A 14,880-nucleotide genomic window follows, 5' to 3' on the forward strand; every position below is an offset into this window, starting at 1 on the left:
CGAGATAGAATCAGGAAGTAAGAGATAGACAAAGGGATGAAGATAAGATAAAGGACAAAACCCCAGGCGGTAGTGCCGGAGGTTGGAGCGAAGTTAATGGTTCGAGAATTATCATAGAAACATAGAAACTAGGTGCAGGAGTAGGCCATTCAGCTCTTCAAGCCTGCACCACCATTCAATAAGATCATAGCTGATCATTCACCTCAGTACTCCTTTCCTGCTTTCTCTCCATACCCTTTGATTCCTTGAGCCATAAGGCCCATATCTAACTTCCTCTTGAATATATCCAATGAACTGGCATCAACAACTCTCTGTGGTAGGGAATTCCACAGGTTAACAACTCTCTGAGTGAAGAAGTTTCTCCTCATCTCAGTCCTAAATGGCTTACCCCTTATCCTTAGACTATGGTCCCTGGTTCTGGACTTCCCCAACATCAGGAACATTCTTCCTGCATCTAACCTGTCCAGTCCTGTCAGAATTTTATATCTTTCGATGAGATCCCCTCTCATCCTTCTAAACTCCAGTGAATATAGGCCCAGTCAATCCAGTCTCTCCTCATATGTCAGTCCTGCCATCCCGGAAATCAGTCTGGTGAACCTTCGCTGCACTCCTTCAATAGCAAGAACGTCCTTCCTCAGATTCGGAGACCAAAACTGAACACAATATTCCAGGTGAGGCCTCACTAAGGCCCTGTACAACTGCAGTAAGACCTCCCTGCTCCTATACTCAAATCCACTAGCTATGAAGGCCAACATACCATTTGCCTTCTTTACCACCTGCTGAACCTGCATGCCAACTTTCAATGACTGATGTACCATGACACCCAGGTCTCGCTGCACTTCCTCTTTTCCTAATCTGCCGCCATTCAGATAATATTCTGCCTTCGTGTTTTTGCCACCAAAGTGGATAACCTCACATTTATCCACATTATACTCCATCTGCCACACATTTGCCCACTCACCTAACCTGTCCAAGACACCCTGCAGCCTTTTAGCATCCTCTTCACAGCTCACACTGTCACCCAGCTTAGTGTCATCTGCAAACTTGGAAATATTACACTCAATTCCCTCATCCAAATCTTTATTGTATATTGTAAATAGCTGTGATCCCAGCACTGAGCCCTGCGGTACCCCACTAGTCACTGCCTGCTATTCTGAAAGGGACCAGTTTATCCCGACTCTCTGCTTCCTGTCTGCCAACCAGTTCTCTATCCACGTCAGTACATTACCCCCAATACCATGTGCTTTAATTTTGCACACCAATCTTTTGTGTGGGACCTTGTCAAAAGCCTTTTGAAAGTCCAAATACACCACATCCACTGGTTCTCCCTTGTCCACTCCACCAGTTACATCCTCAAAAAATTCTAGAAGATTTGTCAAGCAGGATTTCCCTTTAATAAATCCATGCTGACTTGGACCGATGCTTTCCAAATGTGCTGCTATTTTATCTTCAATAATTGATTCCAACATTTTCCCCACTACTGATGTCAGGCTAACTGGTCTATAATTACCTGTTTTCTCTCTCCATCCTTTCTTCAAAAGTGGTGTTACATTAGCTACCCTCCAGTCCATAGGAACCGATCCAGAGTCGATAGACTGTTGGAAAATGATCACCAATGCATCCACTATTTCTAAGGCTACCTCCTTAAGTACTCTGGGATGAAGACTATCAGGCCCTGGGGATTCATCGGCCTTCAATCCCATAAATTTCCCGAACACAATTTCCCGCCTAATAAGGATATCCTTCAGTTCCTACTTCTCACTAGACCCTCGGTCCGTACTTCCGGAAGATTATTTGTGTCTTCCTTCGTGAAGACAGAACCAAAGTGTTTGCTTAACTGGTCTGCTATTTCTATGTTCCCCATTATAAATTCACCTGAATCTGACTGCAAGGAACCTATGTTTGTTTTCACTAACCTTTTTCTCTTTACAGATCTATAGAAGCTTTTGCAGTCAGTTTTTATGTTCCCAGCAAGCTTTCTCTCATACTCTATTTTCCCCCTCCTAATTAAACCCTTTGTCCTCCTCTGTTGTATTGCAAAATTCTCCCAGTCCTCAGGTTTTTCTGCTTTTTCTGGCCAATTTATATGCCTCTTTCTTGAATTTAACACTATCCTTAATTTCCCTTGTTCGTCACGGTTGAGCCACCTTCCCCGATTTATTTTTATTCCAGACAGGGATATCCAATTGTTGAAGTTCATCCATGTGATCTTTAAATGTTTGCCATTGCCTATCCACCGTCAACCCTTTAAGTATTACTCGCCAGTCTAATCTAGCCAAATCATGAATCATACCATCCAAGTTACCTTTCCTTAAATTCAGGATCCTAGTCTCTGAATTAACTATGTCACTCTCCATCTTAATAAAGAATTCTATCATATTATAGTTGCTCTTCCCCAAGGGGCCTCGAACAACAAAATTGCTAATTAGTCCTTTCTCATTACACATCACCCAGTCTAGGATGGCCAGCCCTCTAGTTGGTTCCTCAACATATTGGTCTAGAAAACCATCCCTAATCCACTCCAGGAAATCCTCCTCCACCGCATTGCTACCAGTTTGGTTAGCCCAATCAATATGTAGATTAAAGTCGCCCATGATAACTGCTGTATCTTTATTGCACGCATCCCTAATTTCTTGTTTGATGCTGTCCCCAACCTCACTACTACTGTGTGGTGGTCTGTACACAACTCCCACTAGCGTTTTCTACCCTTTGGTATTCCGTAGCTCCACCCATACCGATTCCACATCATCCAAGCTAATGTCCTTACTTACTATTGTATTAATTTCCTCTTTAACCAGCAATGCCACCCCACCTCCTTTTCCTTTCTGTCTATCCTTCCAAATTGTTGAATACCCCTGGATGTTGAGTTCCCAGCCTTGGTTACCCTGGAGCCATGTCTCCGTGATGTCAATTATATCATATCCGGTAACTGCTATCTGCGCAGTTAATTCGTCCACCTTATTCCAAATACTCCTCGCATTGAGGCACAGAGCCTTCAGGCTTGTCTTTTTAACAGATTTTGCCCCTTTAGAATTTTGCTGTAATGTGGCCCCTTTTGCTTTTTGCCTTTGGTTTCTCTGCCCTCCACTTTTACTTTTCTTCTTTCTATCTATTGCTTTTGCTTCTACCCCCATTCTACTTCCCTCTGTCTCCCTGCATAGGTTCCCATCCCCCTGCCATCTTAGATTAACCCCTCCCCAACAGCACTAGCAAACACTCCCCCCTAGGACATTGGTTCTGGTCCTGCCCAGGTGCAGACAGTCCGGTTTGTATTGGTCCCACCTCCCCCAGAACCGGTTCCAATGTCCCAGGAATTTGAATCCCTCCCTTCTGCATCACTCCTCAAGCCACGTATTCATCTGAGCTATCCTGAGATTCCTACTCTGACTAGCATGTGGCACTGGTAGCAATCCTGAGATTACTACTTTTGAGGTCCTACTTTTTAATTTAGCTCCTCGCTCCCTAAATTCATCTTGTAGGACCTCATCCTGTTTTTTACCTATATCATTGGTACCTATTTGCACCATGACAACTGGCTGTTCACCCTCCCTCTTCAAAATGTCTTGCACCCGCTCCGAGACATCCTTGACCCTTGCACCAGCGAGGCAATATACCATCCTGGAGTCTCGGTTGTGGCCGCAGAAATGTCTATCTATTCCCCTTATAATAGAATCAGCTACCACTATAGCACTCCCACTCTTTTTCCTGCCCTCCTGTGCAGCAGAGCCAGCCACGGTGCCACGAACTTGGCTGCTGCTGCTCTCCCCTGATCAGTCATCCCCTCAGCAGTATCCAAAGCGGTGTATCTGTTTTGTAGGGGGATGACTGCAGGGGACCCCGACACTACCTTCCTTCCACTGCTCTTCCTGTTGGTCACCCATTCCCTATCTGTCTATGTAAACTTTACCTGCAGTAAGACCAACTCACGTGCTATTCACTGCATCCTCAGCATCCGGATGCTCCATAGTAAATCCACCCACAGCTCCAGTGCCGCAACACGGTCTGTCAGGTGCTGCAGGCAGATGCACTTTCCGCACATGTAGTCGTCAGGGACACTGGAAGCGTCCCTGACTTCCCACATAGCACAGGAGGAGCATAACATGTGCCGGAGCTCTCCTGCCATGACTTAACCCTTAGACTAACTTAATTTGGCAACAACAATGATAAAAGATTACTTACTGATAAAGAAAATAAAAAGAAAAACTATTCACCTATTGCCTGGAAAACCTGGTGGAGTGGACCCTATAAAGTATTAATCAGTGGTGACACATGTGCATATATAAATATGAAAGGTGGGGGCCGATGGAAACATTGGTCCCAGCTGAAAGAATATAAGGGTACAACAACTAGTGTCAGGAGCATTTATCTTGAAGCCACAAGATGAGTGGGTAATAAAATGTTACCTGAATATTGTAAACCAGGGGAGTAAGGAAGGTATTAGGACTTTTTAATTATAGTCAGAATTTTATACCTCACTATACAACGATAGAGGAACCCACAGAAATGAATTAAAGGAACCAGGGGAGCACTACAGAAGATAGATTGGGGACCGGAACAGGAAGAGGCGCACGGGGAACGAAAAAGAGCCCTGATGTCGGCCCCCGACCTAGGATTGCCAGACCCCAATAAACCTTTCCACATATATTATGATCAGGATGGTGGAAGCTATTCCACCATGGTAATGCAGGAACATGGGGGCCAGCAGAGACCTTTAGCCTACTACTCGACGAAGAAAGACCCAGTGGTTAGTGGGATGCCCCGATGTGTGGCCGCCCTGGACTGTGCGACTTGGGCAGTCAAAGTAAGCGAACCGGTTGTGATGATGGGACAGACCATTTTGCACACACATCATACACTGGTAGAATTACTAAATACTGGAAAGCTGCGGTCGATCTCGGACAGCCGAAAGGCTAAGTGGGAGGCCGTGTTGCTGCCCAAAGACAAGTCAGTAATAATAAAAAAGCATAATGGAGTTAACCCCGCTACCGGGGTGCTGACAGAAGGGGAGGAACATAGCTGAAGGGAATAAGTAGAGGAGGAAACAGATAGCAGGGTAAAGGAAGAGCCATTGGACAACCCAGATGAGATTTTACATGTGGATGGATCCAGAAAATACATTGATGAAGAACCGCATACTGGGTGGGCGGTGATAACACAGGAGGGAGAGACAATAATGGCAGGAGCGTTCCCAGGAGACAAGTCAGCTCAGGTGGCCCTTATAAAGGCTGTCGAGTCAGCGAAAGGAAAGCGAGTAAACATATATACAGATCGTCAATACGCTTTCGGGGTGGTTCATGGCAGTCTGGTCATGATGACGGTATGCGACATCTACTGGCGAGGTGGTAAAACATGGAAGGCTCGTAGAAAAACTAGTGAAAGCAGCAAAGGAATCATGGGAAGCAGCAGTAAACAAGGTAAAAGTACACACAAAACTAACTAGTGAGGGCCACACGCACCCACAAGACCTAGCAGCCAAACAAGCAGCAGCTGAACGGAAGCCAGAGCCAGCATTTAAGGCTGAAATTTAATCAGTAATGACTAACAGTGTTCAGACAGATATAAATATAGCACAGGTCCACCATAGTGTCAATCAGGAAGAAAGACGTGAAAGGAGTAAGCACGGAGCCCACGAAAGGGGTGACATATAGATATGGGGTCCCCAGGAGCAAGTTGTGGCACCACAATGTTGGAGGCAACAACTACTAACATTATACCACGGGACTAACACCTTATGAGCTGATGACTGGATGAGCTATGAGACTACCAGAGGACTTAGCTGGAGGGACAGATGAAGCAGGATCAATTCAGGATAGGCTAAGGTGGTACTTGGTCCAGCTAAACCAAGAGGTGCAGGCTATGAATAAAGAAGTTAAAAGCAGACAGCAGATAAGAGATCTAGAAATTCAGAGTGAGGGAATGAGACCCGAAACACTACATAAAATAGGAGAACAGGTCATGATAAAGGTAACAGGGATGCGAAAGGGAATGGAGGCCTGATGGGTGGGTCCATACTCGGTACTAATGATGAATGATACTTGTGTTTGTCTACCAGAGCCCACTGGGATTAGATGGAACCAATCAACACATGTAAAACCATTTAATACTAAACAACCCCCGTCTGTTTTAACCCATAGTGATGGTGCACCCGGCGATCATAGAAGCAGGCCAAAAAATAACGGGATGAATCTGTGGATAGTGTTGATGGCGTCTGGATTAGTGGCTGCTCTGGCCCTCCCAGTGCTTCCACAGTTGGAAGGAAAAGGGCTTAAACATTATGTGATGTGCAAGTCCCAATGAAATGTAACTCAGGGAAACTATACATGCCCTGCGGGAAGTGAATGTCGTATTTTTAATATAACGTTTGACTGTAGACGGTGGACCTATTCGGCACCAGTCTTTGGGAATTTTGTACTGATCCTCCATAAAAACGAGAATGTAACATTCAACTTTACCTGGGAGGCCAACGGTCCCGGGATGATGTGTAAGCAAGGTTGCGACAATACTCCCCAGAATATAACCAAAATACAGAAAGAAGCCTGGAATACTAATAAAACGGAATATACCAATAGTACAGAGTGGAGATGGAGACTGGGTGAGGTGAATGAGGTGAGGCGGGAGGGGTACATGGCTGGTCATGATAAGTGTAAAATATTTCCATTCGAACCAGGAACGGATGCAACACTTACAAAGGCTGCACGATATGTGCCTGAGCACACAGATAGCCCCTTCAATAATAAATTTAACAATAAATATACAGTATGACCGAAAGATGGTACCCCAGGTATTGTAAGATCCCGGATCTTGCCCTAAAGATAACAAAAACTTGTAATCGGCGAAACATACTAGATACAGTACTAGGAAGCTTAGGAACATGACTCGGAGCATTACACTCAATGGATATTGAGACACTGCAGAATTAAATACAGAAAGCAGGACAACTGACTAAAGATGCCTTAAGGCTGTCAGATTTGTGGCAGGAATCCTTACAGGCCAATAGCCTGTGGGGATGGCTGTCAGACAAAATGATATGGCAGTGGGCAAACAAAACTAGCTGGGAACAGCAACAGGTATCGGTCAATTTAACGCGGGAAACCAAGAAGACTCACTGCCTCATAATGGGCCTGATTAAGGAATGACAATGGGCTGAATTAGAAAGGATAGCATTCTCTGGGAATGCACCACGATGAGTTAAACTTGTTTCAGTTTGACTAACGAAATCTAACACTCAGGCCAGATGTGATGAAGAGGGATGTAACATGACTATGTTGTTGGCTAATGTTACTAACAGTCAGATATGGTGTGAGTTTGTGACCCTATCACAGCTACTCGGTAAAAACTTATGGGAGCCATGGTTTTACGGAAAATGGATAAACCCAAAGAATAAAACACACGAAGGGATGGACTGTGTAAAGTGGCTATTCGGGCAAGTATGCCCGCTACATACACCAGTGGTGGAACCATGCAGCATTGAAGGCACAGCAGGGGCTTGTGAATGGCAGCTGCAACTCTTAAATGATACCATAATACATGAAATCGGACAAAATTATATATGTGTAACCAATATCCACAGGCTATACTTGAAAGCTGATCGATTGAAACCTCCGGTAAATGTGTGTCTGAAGGAAATATATGTCATTTTCGACGTTAAAATGACCAAGTCATACCAAATAGGACAATGGAAGAATATTGCGCAACATAGGAGCAACAGAGGACTATCAGTACTATCCCCGATAGTGGACTTGAGAAAGCGAAGGGGTTTTTTGAATATACCAAGTACCTGGGACAAGAAAGGGAACGGTTACTCAGACAAAAGGTCGTAATGAGTTACACAAAACAAAAACTTATCTGAGTGATGGAGGAACTAAGTGACCTCACAGTTCACCACTGGTGGGACATTTTTAAGGGCTGGTCACCTAAGGCCTACGCGGTCCTCAAATAAATGTGGCACCTGATTGTGATAATAATGGAAGTGGTAGGGATATGTATTGTGATCCAACTATATCTGATGTGTAAGATCCGAGAGATATACAACCGCGTGGTTCTAGCCGAACAGCAAACAGCCTCGTTAACTATGTGACGTAGGTGTAATAGGGAGGCGAATGATTTTGTAACACGTTGGGGAAACAACTAAGACCCCCAAGCTTATGCTCTGTATATACAAAAACAAATATATGTAGCTTGCAAATAATCCCAGGGAAGTGGTCAGGGGTAGCATATAACGACTCCGTTAAAAGACGGAACTACGAGCGATCCAAAGGGGTTGGATTTGATCACCAGCCCCGGCAGATGGCTCAGAACGTATATGTGGTCGCCTGATTATGAAGACCAACATGAGGGACTGAAGAGGAAAATTACAAATCTTTAAAATAGTAAAACATCGTGCCATTTTAAAACTGATCTAACATATTTTAAAATGGAACCTGCAGACTGTGGGAACATTCCATGAGAAAGCAAAATTTTCCAGTTCGCAGACCAAAGACCTTGGGAGGCAAGAGTACAGACAGATAACATAGAAACTGAACTGACTAACAAGATAAAGATAGGATAGAAATGAACAACCATAACCATATCAAGAATTACCATTTAAGGCATGTAGAAGCCAGATTGGAGGAAGCGCTGTACTAATCAATCATGTATTAATTAATCATCATGTATTAATTGTAACTTGCGTAATTACGTAATGACCTTGTAAAGTCATGACCCTGCAGTACAGACTTACACGAGGCACATGCTGAAGTCAAGGTCACTCTGGACCTGCACCTTTATTTCACAGCTCTCGAGTGCCACACTTGCCTGAGACCTGCCTTTATATACCTGTGTGGAACAGGTATGCAGTGTCTCCTGCAAGTGCACCCCTGGTGGTAAAGTATGCTTGTGGTTACAGGTCATATCTAGTTACAGTCATGTCACAGGCAATGGCGAATGTAGGCTCTTCCATGGAAAGGATGGCCACCTGCGTGGAGCAGCTAATGCGCCACTCACAGGAGCACATAGTCTCTATGGAGAATAGATGGCAGAGGCTCATAGACCTCCTCTCTAGGAGGGATGTCAAGGTAGGCATGGGTCCTCATGGCCCCACTGCTGTGCAGCAAGGTACTCTCCAGCTCCTTGCTAGCAGGAAAATGTGGGTGGCCCATAAGAGGGATGATGGTCAAAGAGGAAATGGAAGTGTGGGGTCCTCTGAAAGTGCTCACATTTCTCCCCCGTTGTCACCCTCTCAGTCAGAGCCCCAGATGCCTCCTCGGACAGTGATGGCCGAGTCTGTCCCTGCACAGTCTGAGGAGGAGCAGACTTTGGCGGGACAATCAGAGGCCCCAAGACCCAGAGGACATCCGCCAAAAGTGTCTATGCAGTCGCAGGAGGGAAGTGAACAGGCTGCCTCTACCTCTGCTGAAGCCACAGGGGTAGCATCTAACAGAAGCATTTGTAAGTTAAAGATGAAACACAAGTAGATGCACAAGGGTAACGACTTGGACGCTTTGTTAAATGATTCTGTAAAGTTTCCGTTACTGTTATATCACACATAAAGTCTTTATTTTCTATAAGTTAAGTAAATCTGGCCACGATGAGCCCATCCCTGGCCTCCCAGACAGCAGTATGCTCAAGTGCCGGTGGGATCTGGACCCCAGGTTTCCCCTGCTCCTCCTCCTCATCTTCCAGTTGATCCTCTTCCTTCTCCTCTGAAGAGGCTGTGTGCTCAGTGCCTTGCTCCTCATGCTGTGCTAATCCTCGATGCTGGGCTTTGTTGTGCAGGGCACAGCAGACCATGAGAGTTCTGGAGAGCCTGGCTGGTGCGTATTGAAGGGCTCCTCCAGATCTGTCAAGGCATCTGAAGAACATTTTCAGTATATCTATTGTGTGCTCAATCTGGTGGAAATGTGGCTTTCATTATATCTCTCCCGGGCCTCAGTACTTGGTCTCCTCAATGATGCTATGAGCCACGTCTTCAGTGGATACCCTTTGTCTCCAAGCAGCCAGCCGGAGAGTCTGTTTGGAGGAGCGAAGAGCTGAGGGAGGCTGGACTAGCTCAGGATGAAAGAGTCATAGCAGCTGCCAGTGAATTTAGTGCACACATGCACGATGATCTGCCTATGGTTGCTGACAAGCTGCACATTCAGGGATATGAAGCCCGTGCAGTTGACAAACACTCCTGGGTTGTAATGGGGTGCCCTGCACCCATGGGAAGCCAGCCAGCACGGAACAGCCAGCACGGCAAAGCCAAGTAACATTGACTTCATCAGTGGCAAAGTTGATATAACTGGCTGACATGTCAAACAAGGCATCAGTGACCTGTGTGTTGCATCTGTGGACAGTCAACTGCGAAATGTTGCAAATGTCTGCTGCAGAGCCCTGGAAAAAGCCCGATGCGAAGAAGTTGAGGGCACTAGTGACTTTGACAACCGACAACCACTGGTAAGGTGAATCCACCCGCTCCTCTGGGCTGCAGGTCTTTCTCCAGTAATGTGTAAATGTCTGTGACAATCTGGCACGATAGTCGAAGCCTCTTTTGCCACTGCTGCTCAGTCATGTTGAGAAAGCTCATCCCCTGCCTGTATACCCTGTGCTGGGGGTATCGCCACCGGCACCGTGCAGACCTGCGCTGGTGCCATCTGTCCCGTGCTGCATCAGGTGGTTGAGGAGAAGGTTGGTGCTGCTGTTTTCGGTGCTGCTGGTATTGGAGCTCATCGTGGTCCAAATCCGAGGACCAAGGTAAGACAGTATAAATGGCACCCATCATCATCATCATCATAGGCAGTCCCTCAGAATCGAGGAAGACTTGCTTCCACTCCTGAAGTGAGTTCTTTGGTGGCTGAACAGTCCAATACGAGAGCCACAGACTCTGTCACAGGTGGGACAGATAGTCGCTGAGGGAAGGGGTGGGTGGGACTGGTTTGCCGCACGCTCTTTCCGCTGCCTGCGCTTGATTTCTGCACGCTCTCGGCATTGAGACTCGAGGTGCTCAGCGCCCTCTCGGATGCACTTCCTCCACTTAGGGCGGGTTTTGGCCAGGGACTTCCAGGTGTCAGTGGGGATGTCACACTTTATCAGGGAGGCTTTGAGGGTGTCCTTGTAGCGTTTCGCTGCCCACCTTTGGCTCGTTTGCCGTGGAGGAGCTCCGAGTAGAGCACTTGCTTTGGGAGTCTCGTGTCTGGCATGCGGACTATGTGGCCTGCCCAGCGGAGCTGATCGAGTGTGGTCACTGCTTCAATGCTGGGGATGTTAGCCTGAATGAGGACGCTGATTTGGTGTGCCTGTCCTCCTAGGGGATTTGCGGAGACATCATTGGTGATATTTCTCCAGCAACTTGAGGTGTCTACTGTACATGGTCCATGTCTCTGAGGCATACAGGAGGACAGGTATTCCTACAGCCCTGTAGACCATACTGATGAAATAGATGGCAAGTCAAGTAGAAATGCGAAAAGCAAACTATCAATGATGTGATAGGTTCTACCGATAAGGTGACACTCGATGGCGACTTTTCTGGAAACACTTGCAGCCTCTAGAAAGCTAAATCTGTGCTGGCAATGCAGTCAGAAATAGCTTCTGCCTGAGGAAAGTAATCAGCTGTGAGGTGGGAGTTTTTATTGTACTTTCCATGCTGTGCACTAATCAGCTGGATCAATGGCCACTCAACTTCCACCTCAGATTGACAGACATGGTTCCTGAGCTGTGTGATCCCCATGTGATCCAGTGAAATTTTCACATTAAGGTTAAAAAGACGCTGAAGGGTCGGAGAAGTATCTAATAATGATTTAAATTAACTTGCTCGCCCCTGACGTTCAGGTCACTACCACGCCGGCAAATGCAACTGAGGGAAAGGTGCGTGGGGACGGGATGACGGCGGGTTCCCAACCCTCATTAAGATGTTGCAACTTTCCCACCAACCTGCCTCCGCTCATGCCCACACTCACCCCAGAAATTTCCAGCCAATGTCTCTGAACCAGTAAAAATTCACCATCGATTGTGTCCCTTCAACATTTGGATTTCTCCTTCAGGCATTGATAGTTTATCCTTCCCTCTGTCCTCATTGGCTAAGGGTCAGGAAGCAAAGAGTAGTGGTGAACGGTTGTTTCTCAGACTGGAGGGAAGTATACAAGGGTCGGTTTTAGGACCACTGCTCTTTCTGATATATTTTAATGACCTGATCTTGGTTAGGGAGAGCATAATTTCAAAGTTTATAGATGACACAAAACTCTGAAATGCAGTAACCAGCAGGGAGGGTAGTAACAGAGTTCAGGAGGACACAGACTGGAGAAATGGGCAGACACATGGCAGGTGACATTTAATGCAGAGAAGTATGAAGTGATGCATTTTGGTTGGTAGAATGAGGAGAGACAATATAAACTAAAGAGTACAATTCTAAAGGGGGTGCATGAACAGAGAGACCATGGGTGTATGTGCACAAATCATTGAAAGTGGTAGGGCAGGTTCAGATAGCGGTTAAAAAAGCATACGGGCTCCTGGGCCCGTATGCTTCATAAATAGAGGCATAGCGTACAAAAGCAAGGAAGTTATAATTAACATTTATAAAACACTCGTCCAACCTCAAATAGATTATTTCCAATTCTGGGCACTGCACTTTAGGAAGGATGTGAAGGCCTTAGAGAATATGCAGAAAAGATTTACAAAAATGGTTTCAGGAATTAGGGACTTCAGTTACATGGATACACTGGAGAAGCTGAGATTGTTCTCCTTAGAGCAGAGAAGGTTGAGAGATTTGTTAGAGGTGTTTGAAATCATGAGGGGTCTAGACAGAGTACATAGATTGTTCTCATTGGCAGAAAGGCAGAAAGAACCAGAGGGCACAGATTTTTCACTTCCCTTCTGAACTTTCTATATTCAGCCTAGTTCCCACTTGTCATCATCATAGGCAGTCCTTTGGAATCGAGGAAGACTTGCTACCACTCCCAAAGTGAGTTCTTTGATGGCTGAACAGTCCAATACGAGAGCCACAGACCCTGTCACAGGTGGGACAGACATTCGTCGAGGGAAGGGGTCGGTGGGGCTGGTTTGCCGCACGCTCCTTCCGCTGCCTGCGCTTGGCCTCTCCACGTTCTTTGCGTTGAGGCTCGAAGATGCACTTTCTCCACCTCGGGCGGACTTTGGCCAAGGTCTCCCAGGTGTCAGTGGTGATGTCACACTTTACTAGGGAGGCTTTGAGGGTGTCCTTATAATGTTTCCGCTGTCCTCCTTTGGCTCGTTTACCACGAAGGAGCTCTGCATAAAGCATTTGCTTCGGGAGTCTCGTATCTGTCATGCGAACTATGTGGCCTGCCCAGTGAAGCTGATCGAGTGTGGTTAGTGCTTCAATACTGGAGATGTTAGCCTGGTCGAGGACACTGATGTTGGTGTGCCTATCCTCCCAGGGGATTTGCAGGATGTTGTTGGTGATAGATCTCCAGTGACTTGAGGTGCCTTCTATACATCGTCTATGCCTCAGATCCATACAGGAGGGCGGGTATTACTACAGCCCTGTAGACCATGAGCTTGGTGGTAGAGTGGTGGGCTGGTCTTCAAACACTCTTTTCCTCAGACGGCCGAAGGCTGCACTGGCACAGTGGAGGCGATGTTGAAGCTCTGCATTAATGTCTGCCTTTGTTGATAAGAGGCTCCCGAGATATGGGAAATGGTCCACGTTGTCCAGGGCTGCGCCGTGAATCTTGATGATTGGAGGGCAGTGCTGTGCATTAGTGACAGGCTGGTGGAGGACTTTTGTCTTACGGATGTTCAGCGTAATGCCTATGCTTTCATATGCCTCAGTGAATACACTGACTATATCCTGGAGTTCAGCCTCTGAATGTGTGCAGCTGCAGCTCAATGACAGAGGTTGGGGTGATCTTGAATCTAGCCTGGAGATGGCATAGGTTAAACAGCTTCCCACAGGTTCTGTAGTTTAGTTCCACTCCAGTGGGGAGCTTGTTGAATGTGAGGTGTGTAGTGTCTCTGCACCTTACTACAAACTCACACGGTCACTCTGTGACCTTCAACTTTATTCCCAGGACCAAGGAGTGCTGACCCTGGGTGGGACCTCCCCTTTTATACCTGGAAACCCAGGTGAGGAGTGTCTCCCGGAAGTTCACCCACTGTGGTCAGGGTGTGCATTGCTAGGGTACAGGTACAGTGTACATGAGTTACAGTTACATGACTGTCATTGCAAGATGGTTAAATACATGACATCACCTCCCCGCTTAAGTCTTTTTGTTTCAGAGGTTAAGTCTGTCAGGTGGTGGATGCTCTCTCGTGGAGCACCGCAGTTGTGGCTTTGGTGGCTGAGCCTCGGCACGCGTCTCTGTCACTTGAGGTGATTCCGGCCTGTCCGGGCTGGTCGCAGGGACTGTGCATGCTGAGGACTGTCTTTGTTGCTCATCCGCTGGCAGTGGTGTGGGTGCCATCTCATGCTCTTCTTCACGTTCCTCCATGTCTATGCTGAACCTTTTCTTTACTTGGTCCAAGTGTTTGCGGCATATCTGCCCATTGTTTAGTCGGACCACCATGACTCTATTTCCTTCTTTGCTAATTACGGTGCCCTCAAGCCACTTGGATCCCAAAGCATGGTTAAGAACAAATACCGGGTCATATATTTCTATACACCTCCCCCTTGAGTTTAGATCATGGAGCTCGGTTTAAGACTAGCGCTTGCCCTCAACAATGTCTACCAGGGCTGGGTGAATGAGGGACAGCCGCGTCTTGAGCGTGCGTTTCATGAGGAGTTCCGCTGGTGGGACTCCCATGAGCAAGTGTGGGTGGGACCTGTAGGCAGCAGGAGGTGCGATAGGCGGTACTGAAGGGAGGGTCCTTGGATGCGCAGCATACCCTGTTTTATGACTTGGACCGCCCGTTCCGTCTGGCCATTGGAAGCCGGCCATTGAACGCCGCTGT

At 46.8% G+C, this 14,880-nt stretch overlaps 1 protein-coding gene across 1 annotated transcript in view; it reads left to right on the forward strand.

Annotated features, from left to right (window-relative positions):
- Positions 1-14,880, forward strand: part of LOC139263084 (uncharacterized) — a 192,003-nt gene that overhangs the window by 103,919 nt on the left and 73,204 nt on the right. The gene's annotated exons all lie outside the window — the stretch shown is intronic.

This window comes from Pristiophorus japonicus, chromosome 4, assembly GCF_044704955.1.
Source record: "Pristiophorus japonicus isolate sPriJap1 chromosome 4, sPriJap1.hap1, whole genome shotgun sequence".
Classification (NCBI taxonomy): domain Eukaryota; kingdom Metazoa; phylum Chordata; class Chondrichthyes; family Pristiophoridae; genus Pristiophorus; species Pristiophorus japonicus.